Genomic DNA, 17,496 nt, shown 5'->3' with positions numbered 1-17,496 from the left:
TGCAGATGGCTGTAGATGAGGATTTAGCAAAAATAGAGCAATCTATTCAAAATTTAGCCACTTCAGTAAAATCTTTATCAGAAGTGGTGCTGCAAAATAGGAGAGGATTAGACCTATTGTTCTTAAAGGAAGGAAGGTTATGCGTAGCTCTCAATGAAGAATGTTGTTCATTTGCTGACCATACGGGAGTAATCCAAGACACCATGTCTGAACTCCGGAAAAGGTTAGAACAACGTAAAAAAGATCGTGAAGCGGGCAAGTTATGGTATGAAAGCTGGTTTAATGTTTCACCTTAGCTAACCACTTTGTTGTCTGCTTTAGCAGGACCGCTTATTATGTTGATTCTGGGACTTATATTTAGACCTTGTATATTACGCTGTATTTTACATTTTATTAAAGAACGGTTTGACCCAGCTAAATTGCTTATTTTGACTACAAGGTCTGAAGCAAAATATAAGAGTGTATCTATTAATGAAGATGACGATTGTTGTGAATGCATTATGCCACATAAGAACTATGATTGTAATTGTGAGATATTACCTTGTGAGTGTTATGATAAATGTCGGAATTGTGGAAGAAGATTTGCCTGCAGTGCCGAAAATGAAAGTAGTGTCTAATAAACAATAATAGGATAAAAAGAAAAAGGGGGGATTGTGAGAAACTGAACTAAGGTATTGTTTATTAAGACTTATGTTAAAGCTCAATGTAAAGCATGCGAAGAATACCTCCCAGGCGTGCTTATGCAAGATAACCAAACTTATCGACAGAGATAAGACAAGCAACCCCATATCACCAGGAAGCAGGAAACGACCCCCTAACAACAACTGAAGCATGCGAAAAGTACCTCCACTATCTCATTGAACATGGAAGTAAAGATGTATAAAGAGAGACTGTTTGAACTGCTCAGTACGGCAGTTGGCGGAGCGCAGACGCCCCTGCCGTCCAGCGCTGTATTTGCTCATATTCTACTTGCTACAATTAATAAAATTCTAATTGGATTATGATCCATTGTGGTCTCAATTTATGACATAAGGTTGGACTAGGTGATCCCTGAGGTCCCTTCCAACCTAAGAATCTGTGATTCAACCCCAAGAAGGGCACTAAACAAGGGAATCTGCTCCAACCTGCAGCTCATTAATAGTGTCATTTACAAAGGTACACACACCCACCCCACCCACCCCCCCAAAAAAGGGGAGCTCTGCTAATATCTAAAAGGTGGGGCAGCCCCCCCAGCCCCTGTCCGCAGGCTGGCGGCCACCCCACAGCGGAGCGGGAGCGTGCCAGAGGACAGTGTCACATCTCTCTCAGGCTCTGCTCGGCCATGCTCCCACTCTGTTACCGCTCTGGGACGGGCTCCCTGGGGCAACAAACAGCCCCGGTCCCTGGGGGCCCCGACTCTCCCCTCCAGGCAGCCCTTGCGGCCGCACCTGCGGGGCACCTGCTGGAGACAGAGCCGGGAGCCTCCAGGCAGAGGGATGGCCCCTTACCTTCACCACGCTTAACGACCAGCAGGCAAACCCGGGCCGGGGGGCATCTCTTGAGCATCACGAGACACTTAGAAGACATCTGAAAAACAGAAATCCCAAACTATATTTCAGCACGTTAATAAAATAGCACAGAAGAAGACGGAGGAGCTCAGTCAGCCTAAGGGATAGGAAGGAAATTGAGCCGCAGCAAGATCCTAGGCAAACAGGTCATCTCAAAACACAACACATCCTTTAAAAGCTAGAGTGATTGGAACACTTGAAAACAGTATTAAGACTAACCGATACCATTTTGAACAGATTCTTCGTGTAACACTGAACGCTCTGGCTGGTGCTGGAAAACGTCTCATCCCTTCCTTACGGCACCGCTGCGGGGAGATAACCCCGTGAGGCTGCGGGGCAAAGTTGTACCGGAACCTCCGCTTACAGATCCACCGCAGCAGCTACAGCCCTCGCCCTGCCGCCGCACGTCTTGCTGCCTGGCTCCACGAAGCCTGAAGTGAAGCGTCAAACTTGAAAGAGTAACGTAAAAAATTAAGAATAAGTCTCAGTAATTCACTTTGTGCTGAGAAGGCGGGCGCGTGTTTACGCACATCCAATATGAGCGTCTAGGCTATAAAAGCTTTCCATTTTCCTTCTGCGTTCATTTAACTCGCACAGCCGTTCACGCCCGCCATAAGATTATCTATCTCCAAAATACACAGCAGCAACGTGACTGGGGGGTTTTGGCGTGTTACGGAGTCGGGAGGGACGTCCGCCCAGCTGCCCCGCCCAAGAGGTGCTGCTGAACTGCCAGGGAAACGCGCGTCGAAAGCGAGACTGAAATAAAATACTTAAGAGCGCTCCCTCAAAATACCGGCAGGAAACCCCCCCGCCCCCCAACATTCAGTCGCCCCTCATTAAATATTCACAACAAATACCTACCTGCGCTTAAGTACACCTAACAAATCGTACCCTACATCTGCTTGGCAGTTACAGCTGAAACAGCGCAAGTCACGTCGTAAATCAGACACTGTTAGCTTTTTTTAAACTTTCATTTATGACAGAAGAATCGGTGCGTGAAGAGATCCCCGATACGGTTTTACTTTTTTTGGGGAAAAAAAATACCACAACAAAAAAAACACGCAAATCAAATCCCCAGTGTTGCAATACACGGGGCTACCAAGAAGGACCGGCAGACCTGCTAATGCGTTCGGCTGTACCGAAGCATACAGGGGAACCGTATTTTTATGGTATCTCGACTGTTACAACTGGGAACCCAAGCACTACCAATGCCATCAACATCTGGAGTATGTGCTGTGCTTGGATCTCCGCAAGGACCATTGATTTTTTTATCTTAAAAAAAAAAAGCAATACTTTGCAAGTCTTGTGCTGATGAGTTCTGCTGACAAAGACACTGTCTCTAAGATGCACTCTGATGGCAAGTTCATAGAATGCAACCTCACTGAATAAGAAATATCTCAATTTTATAAAATCTCTTCCTAACAAAAGTCACACTGCGGGGCTTTCAGATGGGCCAGATTATGAATCCTTTCACAACAAGAAACACACCAGCTAACCAGGATATTCTCGCAGTGGCCAGGTGCCTCTTCATCACGTGGAAAAAAAAATAAAAAAAAAAACAAAAAAAAAAACCCAAAAAACACCAGGGCCAGCAATAAGTATCACACAGGTCAACACAGATCTCTACCAGAGCACCCCCCTCATCAAAACGAACATGCCCATCGGCTCACCTGCTCTGCACAGATTCCAGCATCACACCCCGCTTCCGTCATCGCTTGTGGCACCAAATGTATGAACACACAGTAAACTACCGTTACGCTCGTGAGAAATCACCGCCCCATGACTTCCTCATTACTACCCAGCTCACTTCTAATGCTCATACGCCGTTCCAAAGACGGCCCACGTGTTACCTACAAAACTGAAGAGCTCGACGACGGACCACAGCATTCTCTGGTCTTAGATGCTGGCCACTGCCCCACCTTCTCAGACCTCTCATAGGCATGCGGCAGCACCGCTCCGAGCCTGCCAGCGGCACCTGCAAAAAGCCAAGCGAAAAGGCACCTCCTGAGATGCTGCCCGATGCCACAGCCTGCCCGCACCAATCCCCGTCTTGCACCCCTTTCCCTCGACAGCCTCCCACCCGGCCTACGTCACTTGCAGCTGAACACGGCACCTCGCCCGCCGTCCGTAACACCCGAACAACGCGCGTTGCTTATAACTTCCCCAGCAACACAACACCTCAGAAGAGCTGCTACTTCAGCCCACCAATCACCACTCGCCTTGCTCGACTTGCCTCCTTTGCTCATTGCTACGCTACTTCAAAACCAAAACAAAAGACAAACGCAAGGAGCAACGGAGTCATAGAGCCATCGGTCACATCTTCCCTCTATATACACCACGCACCGACTCACCCGCTTACATCGGTCCCCTCAGTTCCCCTCCGTCGCCCTGCACGACTCGTCCCTCAGCATCTCCAAAACCAATACCAAACAAGTCGCCTGGTTGCACAGCAGTACCTTAACGGTTCCTGAAGACCGACTATAACCTGCCATTAAAAACAAACATATGACATCAAACATGAAGCCCTACGCACGTACAAGCTTGAACACCCTGCAGAGGTAATCTGCTCAGCTGAACTCTAGCTGCCTCTCCCAGATAGCCACGGTCACGGCCTCCGAGCCCACAAAACGGTCCTCGCCCGCTGAGGAGGGCCACTCAATCTGAGATGACGGTACGACCTTTTCCCCCAACAGCCTTGGCACAGCAACAGATGAACCCTAACCTCTCATCGCTGTGCCACCTACCCGACTCTACACGGCCAACAAGGCGGTCCGAGACAAACTCAAACGCACACACCAATGCTATGAGAAACACTACAAACTGCGCGCCTCCGAGACGAGAGAACGCTCTCGGCAAACACAGAGACAACTGGACGGAAGAGCTCGTCCAGCAACAAGACCTGCAGAACCCTGACAGTGACGCAAGGAGGCCCTAACGCGATCCAAAAAGATTAGAAGAGCGTCAGGGCCCGTGACAAGAAGTTCCTCTCAAAACTGAGAGGGAGGAGGCACAAGAAGCCCAGCTACAAGACCTAAGAATGTAAGGATGCAGGAAAGAAATCACGCTCCCTGAAAACAGACAGCGACAGAGCAGAGCTGTTCACGCATCTGGGAACGACGCCGCAGACGACAACTGCCCAGAAACTCCTCAAACATCAGAGCGATCCACGCTTTAAACTGTAACGCAAAAAGAAGCACCCGATGGGCGCCGGCCCCACAATTAGAACCTTGCCAGCCCCTAGGGATAGCGCTGTGCTCCTGAGAGCAAAGAGAACAAAGTCACCAGCCCCATGCGCCCCCTCACTGCGACCCAGCTCGCCTGAAATGCTCCTCAAATAGCCTTCGGTCGCATCTTCCCTTTAATCCCGCACACGGACCCGCCGCCTTAGTGTGCTCTACTCAGCTCTGCTCCATCACCCTGCACAGCTCCATCTTCATCCTCTGCAAGAACAGCATGATAGAACAAGTCACCTGGACGCACAGCAACAGCTTAACCATTCCACAGGTCTTGCTTCCACATAGGAATACCATCTAGAGCCCAACTACTGCATGCCATTAAAGGAAATACCTTCAATCAAATGCTAAGCCCCACACACGTACAAGCTTGAACAGCTGAGAGGTGCCCTCTGCTCAGCTAGCACTCTAGCTGCCTCTCCCAGGCAGCTACGGTCATCCCCTCGGCACCCACAAAACGCCCCGGAAATTACCGTCCTCGCCCGCTGCCAACGGCCACTCGCTCCGACGAGGGTTGTACAGGCGTTGCCAGAACAGTCTATGCATATTAACATTAACCATATACTCTTATTGCTATTCTTTCCCCCGCTCTACCATTGCTACACCCCCAGGCGGAGCAGCTCTGACACAGGCATCGACGTGCACGGACCGACACCGCTCACAAATACTACAAGCGACGCGATCGAGGCACCTAAGAAAACTCTCACCGAGACGACGGACTTCCGGCCCAGAGATGCCACCGGGCGAGAAGATCTATACGGCAGCGAGGAAGAAGCTATAGCATCCGCAGAGAAGTCACGTACCATCATCACCTGCGATGAAACCATATACCCACAACTAGGACGATGCACGAGCGACAAGCCACTCTTAAAGACCTCAGAACGTTCAGGTGCAGGGAACAGGTCCCAGAAAAGGGCTCTGCGTATTCAGACTGCTCCTCAGCAGCAGTACTGAGGCCGCCTTAATCACCGCCGCAAAAAGATGACCTTCTATAAAGGTCTAATATTTCAGACACAAGACAAATCTATGCAGTAGACTTAAAATGCGAGAAAGGAAGCTCTCGGTTACCATTATGCCGATGAGCCAGGGCTTGCAAAACCCTCAATATTGCTACCTAGGTGCCTGCTCAGCACGGAGAACAACAGACACATCGAGACCCAAGTACAGTAAGGAACAGACTACAAAATCCACACAACAGCACAAGCACAGGCAGGAACTCCCCTGCCTGGCAGATGCTTCTGTTTTGCAGAAAGGACACCACAACCTCCCTCGGCCCAAACATGTCCGGTCTCTGAACGGTACCCTCCACTGATTTTACAACCCTTGCCTGCCCTACCTGCACTTCCCCCAACCGACCGGCCACCTGCACAAAGACAGCATCGGCCCCTCAGCTTCCCTTCCAAATCCGGGGGCTCAAAAGCCATCCTTTAAGAAGGCCACACAGGCTATGTAGGATGGGGCTGTGGTCACACGGATACTCTTCATCTCCAAATGTGCGGTGCCATCACTCAGTGTCACACCACTCAACGCCGGCCACTTCCGCAACAACAGCCTCCTCGGAAGCGCCGTGAACTTCCGCTCCCCCACGCTCTAATGAGGCTGGATGTCGTGGCCGCCGCCACCTACGGTGCCTACAGAACCAGAGAGACAAGGTGACCGCTGCGCCTGGAAGCGGCCGCCCGCTCACAAACAATTCCACACCTCAAAAATAACAGCTGCTACGGTTTCCTGTTCATCGCTCACCTTGCCCGATGAGCTCGGGGCAGACATCCCGCTTTGCATATAGTTTTGTGAGTCCCTTCATTAACTAGTCACATAGGTGCTCGCACTGCACGACCCCTCCGTTGTCACGTGCTGACCTACCTTCTCACGATGCTCTGTTCGCCCCCTCCCTCCCGTGTCCGGCTCCCTGCCATGCATCTCCACCAACAGCCACATTCCAGACTCATCCTTTCCCCTGCCATGCCAACACGGTTCCCTCACCTCCCGATCCGTGCCTCCCGGGTCAGTGGCCACGTCAGGTGCCTGCTCACGTACTCGGTCCGTCCCCGATGGCTGGGGAACCGTCACCTTCAATGCTGGGCCCACTTCTGGGGAAATACGGAGAGGCACACAGATATTAGACACTGCTTTCCAAAAGCAAGAGCTCACCACGCAAAACAAACAAATCCTTTTGACTGACTTGTTCGGCAACACAGAGACCCCAAAGGCAGAAATCCCAGACGAGTGACCTCACAGCCTGCCCCGTCACAGCACACGACGCCATCTGCTCGCCTTTGCTGTCACGCCTCACTCAATTGTCCTGCTTAACCCTAGACCTATTACTTGAGCTGCAAGAAAAAGTCAAACCACGCAACACACAAAAATTACAGTTCGTGTCAGATGACTCAAGCACAGGCGGACACCGATAGGGCAAATGCCAAAAGCAATACGGGAAGCAAACGGGCATGGCTGGTGTAGTGACACACACTCCTTTTGTAGGTGTCGTGGTTTAGCGGCAGCTCAGCCCCACACAGTCGCTCGCTCACTCCCCCACCGGTAGATCGGGGAGAGAATCAGAAGGGTAACGCTCGTGGGTTGGGATAAGAACAGTTTAATAATGAAAATTAAAAGAAACAACAGTAGAAATGCAATGTAAAGGAGAACAACGAGAGGCGCAAAGCCCCGGGGGAGGGGGGAAGGGAGGGGAGAGGGGGAACGAACCGCCGGAACAAACCGCACGCGCCGCAGCCGCTCGCCGCCCGCCGACCCGACGCCGCGCCGCCCGCGCGCTGCCACTGCCCCCCCTCAATATACTGGTCATGGTGTCACACGGTATGGAATGAACCTGCCATTGGCCAGTCGGGGTCAGCCGCCCCCACCATGGCCCTGCCCCTCCCAGCCCCCCCTGCCACGCCACGCGGCAGAGCGCGGGAAGCTGGAAAGGTAGCTGACCCCCACAGTGAGGAGAATTAACCCCTTCTCAGCCAAAACCAGCACATTCTCCACCCCTTATTCCATACCACTTACACCATGCCCAGGTCCCATATGATGCAATACAACCGTACCATCCACCACCCCTCCCCTTCCCATCCTTTAACATAATACACAGACATCATTCCCTTAGTTCATGGATCTTCCCTGTAAAATGTCCATTAAAATGTCCATTGAGTTCACGCAGTCCATGACTCTGGGCTCCATCTGTTGTATCAGTCTTTCCGGGTGGGAGAGATGGTGTGTGGCGTTGGGTTGCTGCATACCAAGTCAGTCATCGTTCCATCACTGCTGCACGGCTTGTTTCATAGTTGATCTTCCATGGGTTGGGAGGCTCGTACTCTGATATCATTGATACAACACAGAGGTGACACACAATATTATATAGCAGTTCACATTGTGCCATTCAGTTCATTGACTGTTTTCACCCAAAATCAAATCCCCTTGAGGCACACATCGGATTTCTCCATCCTCCCGCATCACCCACCAAGTGCACCCAGGTCCTCGAGCAAAAACAATCCCACGAATGGGTTTGCCTTTGCCAGAGGCAGGAAGAACCCAGACTGTTTTGCCCAGCATACTTTTTGTGTGCACTACAGGGACTCTATCCCCTTCCACAGTATGTAGGATTTCTGACTGGGCAGGGCCAGCTCGGTTGGCAGATCCCCTCGTGTTGACTAACCACGTGGCTTTTGCTAAATGTGTATCCCAGTGCTTGAATGTCCCACCCCCCATTGCTCTCAGTGTGGTTTTTAACAGTCCATTGTACCTTTCAATTTTCCCAGAGGCTGGTGCGTGATAGGGGATGTGATACACCCACTCAATGCCGTGCTCTTTGGCCCAGGTGTCTATGAGGCTATTTCGGAAATGAGTCCCATTGTCTGACTCAATCCTCTCTGGGGTGCCATGTCGCCACAGGACTTGTTTCTCAAGACCCAGGATAGTGTTCCGGGCAGTGGCGTGGGGGACAGGATATGTTTCCAGCCAGCCAGTCGTTGTTTCTACCATTGTAAGCACATGGCGCTTGCCTTGGCGGGTCTGTGGGAGTGTGATATAGTCAATTTGCCAGGCCTCCCCATATTTATATTTCAGCCATCGTCCCCCATACCACAGAGGCTTTACCCGCTTCGCTTGCTTGATTGCAGCGCATGTGTCACATTCGTGGATAACCTGTGCAATAATATCCATGGTCAAGTCCACCCCTCGATCACGAGCCCACCTGTATGTTGCATCTCTCCCTTGATGGCCTGAGGTGTCATGGGCCCACCGAGCTAGAAATAGTTCACCCTTATGCTGCCAGTCCAGATCCACCTCAGCCACTTCAATCTTGGCAGCCCGATCTACCTGCTGGTTGTTTCGATGTTCTTCAGTGGCCCGACTCTTGGGGACGTGAGCATCCACATGCCGTACCTTTACAACCAGTTTCTCTACCCGGGCAGCAATATCTTGCCACAATGTGGCAGCCCAGATGGGTTTGCCTCTGCGCTGCCAGTTGCTTTGCTTCCATTGCTGCAGCCAGCCCCACAAGGCATTTGCCACCATCCAGGAGTCAGTATAGAGATAGAGCACTGGCCACTTTTCCCGTTCAGCGATGTCTAAGGCCAGCTGGATGGCCTTTACCTCTGCAAACTGGCTCGATTCACCTTCTCCTTCAGCAGTTTCTGCTACTTGTCGTGTAGGACTCCATACAGCAGCCTTCCATCTCCGGTGCTTTCCCACAAGGCGACAGGACCCATCAGTGAACAGGGCATATTGCTTCTCATCTTCTGGCAGTTTGTTATACAGTGGGGCTTCTTCAGCACGTGTCACCTCCTCCTCTGGTGATAATCCAAAATCTTTGCCTTCTGGCCAGTCCATAATCACTTCCAAGATTCCTGGGCGACTGGGGTTTCCTACTCGAGCCCGCTGGGTGATCAGTGCAACCCATTTACTCCACGTAGCATCAGTTGCATGGTGTGTAGAGGGGATGTTTCCTTTGAACATCCAGCCCAGCACTGGCAGTCGGGGTGCCAGGAGCAACTGTGCTTCAGTACCAACCACTTCTGAAGCAGCTCGAACCCCTTCATATGCTGCCAATATCTCTTTTTCAGTTGGAGTATAGCGGGCTTCAGACCCTCTGTATCCCCGACTCCAAAACCCTAGGGGTCGACCCCGGGTCTCCCCAGGTGCTTTCTGCCAGAGACTCCAGGTAGGGCCATTCTCCCCGGCTGCAGTGTAGAGCACATTTTTTACATCTTGTCCTGCCCGGACTGGCCCAAGAGCTACTGCATGGACTATTTCTCGTTTAATCTGTTCAAAGGCTTGTCGTTGCTCAGGGCCCCATTTGAAATCATTCTTTTTCCGGGTCACTTGATAGAGAGGGCTCACGATCAGACTGTAATTTGGAATATGCATTCTCCAAAAACCCACAACGCCCAAGAAAACTTGTGTTTCCTTTTTGCTAGTTGGTGGAGACATGGCTGCTATTTTGTTGATCACATCCATTGGAATCTGACGACGACCGTCTTGCCATTTAATTCCTAAGAACTGGATTTCTCGTGCAGGTCCCTTCACCTTACTTTGTTTTATGGCAAAACCAGCTTTCAGAAGGATTTGGACTATTTTCTCACCTTTCTCAAAAACTTCTTCTGCTGTGCTGCCCCACACAATGATGTCATCAATGTATTGAAGGTGTTCTGGAGCTTCTCCCTGTTCCAGTACAGTCTGAATCAGTCCATGGCAAATGGTAGGACTGTGTTTCCACCCCTGGGGCAGTCGATTCCAGGTGTACTGGACGCCCCTCCATATGAAAGCAAACTGTGGCCTGCACTCTGCTGCCAGAGGGATTGAGAAGAATGCATTAGCAATATCAATTGTGGCATACCACTTGGCCGCCTTTGACTCCAGTTCGTATTGAAGTTCTAGCATGTCTGGCACAGCAGCACTCAACGGTGGAGTGACTTCATTCAGGCCACGATAGTCTACTGTTAGTCTCCACTCTCCATTAGACTTCCGGACTGGCCATATGGGACTGTTAAAGGGTGAGTGGGTCTTACTGATGACTCCTTGGCTCCTCAGTTGGTGAATGAGTTTATGGATGGGGATCAGAGAGTCTCTGTTGGTGCGATATTGCCGCCGGTGCACTGTTGTGGTGGCGATTGGCACCTGTTGTTCTTTGACCTTCAGCAACCCCACCACAGAAGGGTCCTTTGAGAGACCGGGCAAGGTAGACAGCTGTTCAGTTTCCTCCGTCTCCAAGGCAGCTACACCAAAAGCCCACTTGTAACCTTTTGGGTCCTTGAAATACCCTCTCCTGAGGTAGTCTATACCAAGGATGCACGGAGCCTCTGGGCCAGTCACAATGGGGTGCTTCTGCCACTCATTGCCAGTTAGGCTCACTTCGGCCTCCAATACAGTTAGCTCTTGAGATCCCCCTGTCACTCCAGCAATGCTGATGGGTTCTGCCCCTATATAGTTTGATGGCATTAAGGTGCACTGTGCGCCGGTGTCCACTAAAGCTTTATACTCCTGTGGGTCGGACGTGCCAGGCCATCGGATCCACACAGTCCAGTAAGCCCGGTTATCCCTTTCCTCCACCCGGCTGGAGGCAGGGCCCCTCTAGTCCTGATCATGGCAGTCACAACTCACTTCCTGTAAATGTGAATCAGGAGTCCCTCTATTACACTTAGAAATAAAATCTGCGCTTCTACTCCTCTGTCTGGGGACTTGCTCGCTGGAAACTGGAGCAGCAGCTTTCCTGGAAGAGCCTCCCTGAGTGACTGTTCTTCCTTGCAGTTCATGTACTCGTGCCTGTAGGGTCGAAGTAGGCTTGCCATCCCACCTCATCATGTCCTCTCCGTGGTCACGCAGGTAGAACCATAGGGTGGCCCGTGGTGTGTATCCCCTTCTTTGAGCCAAAGGACGCTTATTCCTAACAGCTGAGACACTGCTCTGTCGAGGTGGGGAGTAGGACAGATCTTCTTTGAGTTGCTGGACCTCTTGGGATAGTTTCTCCACAGCAGAGACAAGCGAGGAAGAGATATTTGTGTCATAATCCCGGAGTCTATCTATCACCTCTGCCACCGTTGGTGTCTCGTCATCTTTCCAGGACATCACTGCCAATGAGTTTGCATGCGAAGATGGTGCGCTCCGTACAAACTTCCGCCACATGGGTCGTGTGCACTCGGCTTCATCTGGATCTTTGGATGACCGTTGATCATCCAGGTCACCATAAATCACCTCAAACACAGCTAATTCCCTGAGATACTGGATGCCTTTCTCCATAGTTGTCCATTTTCCTGGGCGATATGTAACATCTTCTTTAAAGGGATACCTTTCCTTCACTCCAGACAGGAGTCGCCTCCAGAGGCTGAGGGCTTGTGGTTTTTTTTTTCCAATTGCTTTGTCAACGCCCCCTTCCCCAGAAAGGGATCCCAATTGTTTGGCTTCTTTTCCCTCTAGTTCCAGGCTGCTGGCCCCATTATCCCAGCATCGGAGCAGCCAGGTGACAATGTGCTCACCTGAACGACGGCTATAATCTTTTCGCATATCTCGCAACTCGCTTAAGGACAGGGATCGGGTGGTCTCTATTTCATTTATTACTTCTCCCTCCTCTCCCCGCGATGGCCCTGGTTCTTCATCATCCCGTTCTAAACGAGTTGATGTCCGCTTCCAATATTTCGTCTTATGTATGGGGGCAACTGATACTGGTACGGGTTTATTTTCTGAGCTAGCTCCGGTACTTGTTGTGGGGGTTTGAGTGGCTGCAGTGCCTGTTGTCAGGGCTGGATTGCCTACAGTGCCAGTCACTTTGCATTTCAATCCAGAGACATTCTCTTCCCCCTGGGGGCACTGAATACTGTTGAGCAGGGCTCGGTATGCATGGGCCAGACCCCAGCACGTTGCAGTTATCTGTGTCTCTCTGGAGTTCCCAGCGTAACAACATACTTTCTCCAAATATTCTACTAGTTTTTTAGGATTCTGCACTTGCTCGGGGGTGAAACTCCAAAACACTGGGGGTGCCCACTGCCCTAGGTATTTGCCCATGCTATCCCACATGCCCTGCCACTCGTAACTATCAAGCCTCGGGGCAGATTTCTGGGTGATATTCTTAAGTTGCTTAGTCAAAACCAAAACAACATGCCCAAAAACTAACAATGACTGCACCTTAACCACCCAAGGATGTTCAAGATACAAAAACGTTGTTGTAACAAAGGCACAGACATCATAGAACAAAGTTGCAAAGGTATTATTCTGTATTTCCTCCATATAAAATCTCTCAGAGGAGGAGGTATAATTGCTAATTGCCTCAACAAGGTGGTATCCGAAGTACAGTAACGGTTTCAGCAAAAACCCCAAATACCAGATAAAGCTGAAAACGAGTGTTTGTATAACAAATCTCGTAGGCAAAACATTACTAATCACAGCAGAACACAGCAGACTCAAACAACCAACACCGATTTTTAACACCAACTGCAAAAAGGACAACATGGTGCTGGGACCAGCAGCTGTTGTTATCTCCAACCCTTGAGCCCCACGTTGGGCGCCAAAAAGACTGTCGTGGTTTAGCGGCAGCTCAGCCCCACACAGTCGCTCGCTCACTCCCCCACCGGTAGATCGGGGAGAGAATCAGAAGGGTAACGCTCGTGGGTTGGGATAAGAACAGTTTAATAATGAAAATTAAAAGAAACAACAGTAGAAATGCAATGTAAAGGAGAACAACGAGAGGCGCAAAGCCCCGGGGGAGGGGGGAAGGGAGGGGAGAGGGGGAACGAACCGCCGGAACAAACCGCACGCGCCGCAGCCGCTCGCCGCCCGCCGACCCGACGCCGCGCCGCCCGCGCGCTGCCACTGCCCCCCCTCAATATACTGGTCATGGTGTCACACGGTATGGAATGAACCTGCCATTGGCCAGTCGGGGTCAGCCGCCCCCACCATGGCCCTGCCCCTCCCAGCCCCCCCTGCCACGCCACGCGGCAGAGCGCGGGAAGCTGGAAAGGTAGCTGACCCCCACAGTGAGGAGAATTAACCCCTTCTCAGCCAAAACCAGCACAGTAGGTAACTCACTCCTGAGCGACTCCATGAACAGCTGGGTGGAGAACCTCTCGGCAGACAGCACGCTCGAGTGGCCGCGCTGACACATACGGGGAAGGAGACTGGGCTACCGGAGGCTGCTTGCACACAGAACGCGGCCATTAGCTAACACTTAAACACCCCTTTCCCAACCATCCCCCGGTACCAAGACTTCAAAAACCCCTCCTCTCCTCCTGAACTGTTAGGGAAGGAACCTCACTCCTTCCCGACAGCTCCTGCCCTGTATTTGCACCCCTAAAGCCCCTCTGTCAGCCGCTCCTCGGGAGCCGCCCTTCCCACCTCTGCCCCGCGTTCTGCGAGCACCTCCCACCTTCCGGCTTCCCGCAGACTCTGTGCTCTCTACAGGCCCACAAAATAACGGAAGCCCTGATGCTTATAATCTACGAGGGACCTGCCGCAAGCTGCAGAGGTTCTCGGGACAACGTGGTACTCTGCGGGCAATCGGGAAAGGCGACGAGCAGTTCCGTAACCCAACACACACTATGCATTACGCCCCTGCTGCTTTCTGAAGGAAGGCTAGAGCTCCATATACAGACACGTACAACACGCTCACCCTAACCCCTACCGCAGCATCTCACCGTCAGTCCTATTGAGAGATAACGTCAACAACTTGCACAACACACAGGCAAAACCGGTGGAAAAAATATAAGCTTCTACCTTTGGTCAAGTCATAAAATTCCGGGAAAACAAAACAACCAAACAAAAAAACCTACCACACACACAAAAGAACAACAAACCACAAACAAAAAAACCCAGACAAAACCATAACACCCCCACAAAACCAAATAATCCAAAACAATCTATCAGACCATCTTGCTACCCCTGAACACCCAACACAAACTTACTGACCCAAGGAAAAACAAAAGCTCGTACAAGTGTACTTTCTAATATATATCTGCTGCTCAACTTTGACTGCTCCTTAATCTCTTACCTCAGCCAGAAACCTCCCCATCTCTGAATGTCAAAACACACCTACCCAAAGATCTTAGACAGCTCAAAACCTGCAACCAACTCAAGGAACAGTACCAGAGAAGCCCAGGAGCAGAATGAGCCTCCCGAAAAAAGGCTGGGGCTCATCTACGCCAGCGGAATGGCAAAGCAGAATGAAATTTTTTAAGAACCCCTTCTCAAAAAATATCTCTGGTTATAAAGTCAATCATTTACTGTAAAACCATCAACCATTCGGAGTCACCTCAACGCTCTCTCTCGCTCAGTCCCTTAACAGAACTGGATCAGTCTCAAAGGACAAAAAACATGAAAAGAAACGTGGAAATACACAAGCGTATCGGGAACCGTATGAAGCAGCTAAATTAACACCTCAGTAGCTGGGGCAAAACTAAATTGTAAAGGACAACAAAAAAACACCCCAGGAGACACATGGATAAAAACAGATGAAGGCTCTCTCTTCTCGCAGAAGCTCAAGGAGAGACCTGAGCCAACGGTACACAGCTCTGGGGTATCGGATACCGAAAAGAAACATACTCGAGACAGAAAACAGACTGCTGCGGAGCACAAAGGTGGCTTTGGCAAAGGTTCTGCCGGGACAAGAGTCACAGTTACAGGGAACGGACAGCGGCCGGCAGGGGAAACGCCATCGGCGTGGAGGGGCCAGCGGGGTAAATGCCGCCCTCAGCTAACGCTGCGCTATCAAGCCTTAAGCGAAAACTGCAGAGTAGTTACAGGAGACGGGCATAAGATGGATGCTGAATATCACTTGATGGTCACAAAATCTCATGGGGATGGGCACCACGTAGCCTCACGGACACCCCTTAGACCCAAATGCTTAACGAAAGACGCTTCTTGCCAAAACACAAGCTCGACGAGGAAAAGCCAAAGCTGATGCGGGGGCAACTACTAAAATCTCAGTACGTGAGCAGGCATTACTTAAGATGGTGCGGTGGTTCTGCTGGGTCCGTCCAACCTGAGCAACGGGTTCTAACGCCTGTCCAGCAGCGTCCATGATCTCTCTCACGGCCTCCCACATCATAGACACCTCCCCTGCCCGGGACCGCGTTTTCCATGTCCCACCCCTCCCCATCCCCGCAATGAAAATCAAACACAACAAATACGCACTCTACTTCATCTTCTTGGCCTCCAAAAGAAGCTTCCTTCCACTGCTGAGCGTCGACACCGACATCCTCATGCTGTTCCTCAAAAGCAGGCTGGCCCTCGGGTGCCCGTACTGCCAAAGGAAGAGAAAATGATTATGCTCTTATAATGAGCTCCATCATCCTCTCCTTCTTCAGGAAATCGAATCCCGATCACTACATACCAGAAGTTTGTGCAGGAGATGTCCGAGGCCAGCCCCGTAAATGAAGCACTCTGTGACCCTGCTTTCTCTTTTGGCCACAGCACCCGCCACCGGGGAGCCCCAAACCCCTTTGTGACTCCCTAGGAAAACCAGATACAACTAGTTCAAAACATCTGGCAGGAGAGAGATGACCGACAAACACGTATAGCCCACCTCAAACCAGCTAGAGAGCTGACTTCCTCCCCCACTAAACTCTCGTCTTCGACAAATACACCAAACAGAACAATGTTTACGCTGAACAGAACAAAACCCTTACCCTCTGACACTCTGAAAAGGATTTGTGCACCCACAAAATATATATATTCATGCTATCGACCCACGTGCCACGCTTCCTCAGGGTCAGCCCCGCAAAGACAGGAGAACACCCGATGCTCTCTCCACAGATACCCCGATACTCCGCTCCCTTCTTCGCCGCTCCTGTCACGGGAAAATGCTGGGAATAAAAAAAAGGTTCAGAGAAGCAAAACAATAAACAATAGGGAGAGGGACCAGTGCAAAGGAATAGAGAGAGGAAGAGACGAACAGGAAGGACAGACAACCCCATCCTGAGCACAGCCTCTGGGAGAGGGAAAGAGGAAACAGCAACCGTTATTACCGCAGATCGACCCAGACCAAAGCCTCTCCTTCCGCAGGGGCTTCTGGACACACCGCTCCTTCCCCGCGCTACTGCCAAGGGCCCCTGCACTGAGGGGGAATCCACTGCAGGCAGAGAGAGGCAGAGAAAGGAAAAGTAGCCACAGGCTACAGGAAAGAGAGAGGGAGGACTGAAAAGACGGGGAGGCAGGGAGCCACTCAGAGCGAGACGGAGAAAGAAGGTGCGGGGGGGGTGCAAAAAAAAAATAATTTTGCAGCAGGTAAGGAAAGAGAGGGGGCCGGGGGAGAGACAGGGAGGGCCCAGGACGCACAAGAGAGGCAACGGGGCCCCACTGGCCCAGGACTCACCGCGACTCTCGCTCTCAGCGCTGCTGGCACAATTTAGCCGTTCACATGCTTCTTTCCCCTCCTCTCCTCCCTGCCTCTTCTGCAGCTCCAGACTCTAGGCCGACCTCCACCTGAAGAGAACACGGGGGTGTCTTACAGCTCTTACGAGATGAGGCTTCCTCGGCACGTAGCCTAGCTCGCTCGTGCACTACACGCCCGTACCGAACTGCGGGTTACGCGTACAGACCCTGCGGTGCACGTTGGTGGCCTGGCCCGCTGCGGGCTATGAAGGGGGATCCTTCCTCCCTCACCTGCAGGGACAGGCTCTCTCTTGCCTGCAGCAGGAAAGCAGCTGGCAGCCAGAGCGCCTTCAGTTTCTTCTGCTTTACCTTTCGTTGGCGTCTCCAGCTTCAGCCGAGGCAGCTCCTCTCCACAGCCG

The 17,496-nt window shown here is 51.4% G+C and overlaps 1 long non-coding RNA gene across 2 annotated transcripts; it reads right to left on the bottom strand.

The window, feature by feature from the left end:
* Positions 1-1,401: 1,401 nt before the first annotated feature.
* LOC142051469 (uncharacterized) lies at positions 1,402-16,776 on the bottom strand. 2 transcript variants are annotated; one of them, XR_012658507.1, is made up of 4 exons: positions 16,098-16,776; positions 15,904-16,007; positions 1,767-3,522; positions 1,402-1,566 (listed from the first exon to the last, which is right to left on the bottom strand). It is a non-coding gene; the product is annotated as an uncharacterized LOC142051469 (long non-coding RNA). The 2 variants fall into 2 exon arrangements; XR_012658506.1 differs by having other exon boundaries at positions 15,904-16,776.
* Between the last annotated feature and the right edge of the window lie 720 nt (positions 16,777-17,496).

The sequence above is a fragment of the Phalacrocorax aristotelis genome, unplaced genomic scaffold, assembly GCF_949628215.1.
Source record: "Phalacrocorax aristotelis unplaced genomic scaffold, bGulAri2.1 scaffold_51, whole genome shotgun sequence".
NCBI lineage: Eukaryota > Metazoa > Chordata > Aves > Suliformes > Phalacrocoracidae > Phalacrocorax > Phalacrocorax aristotelis.
The sequence above is the reverse complement of the archived record's forward strand: the minus strand, read 5'-3'. Positions and strand labels throughout refer to the sequence as shown.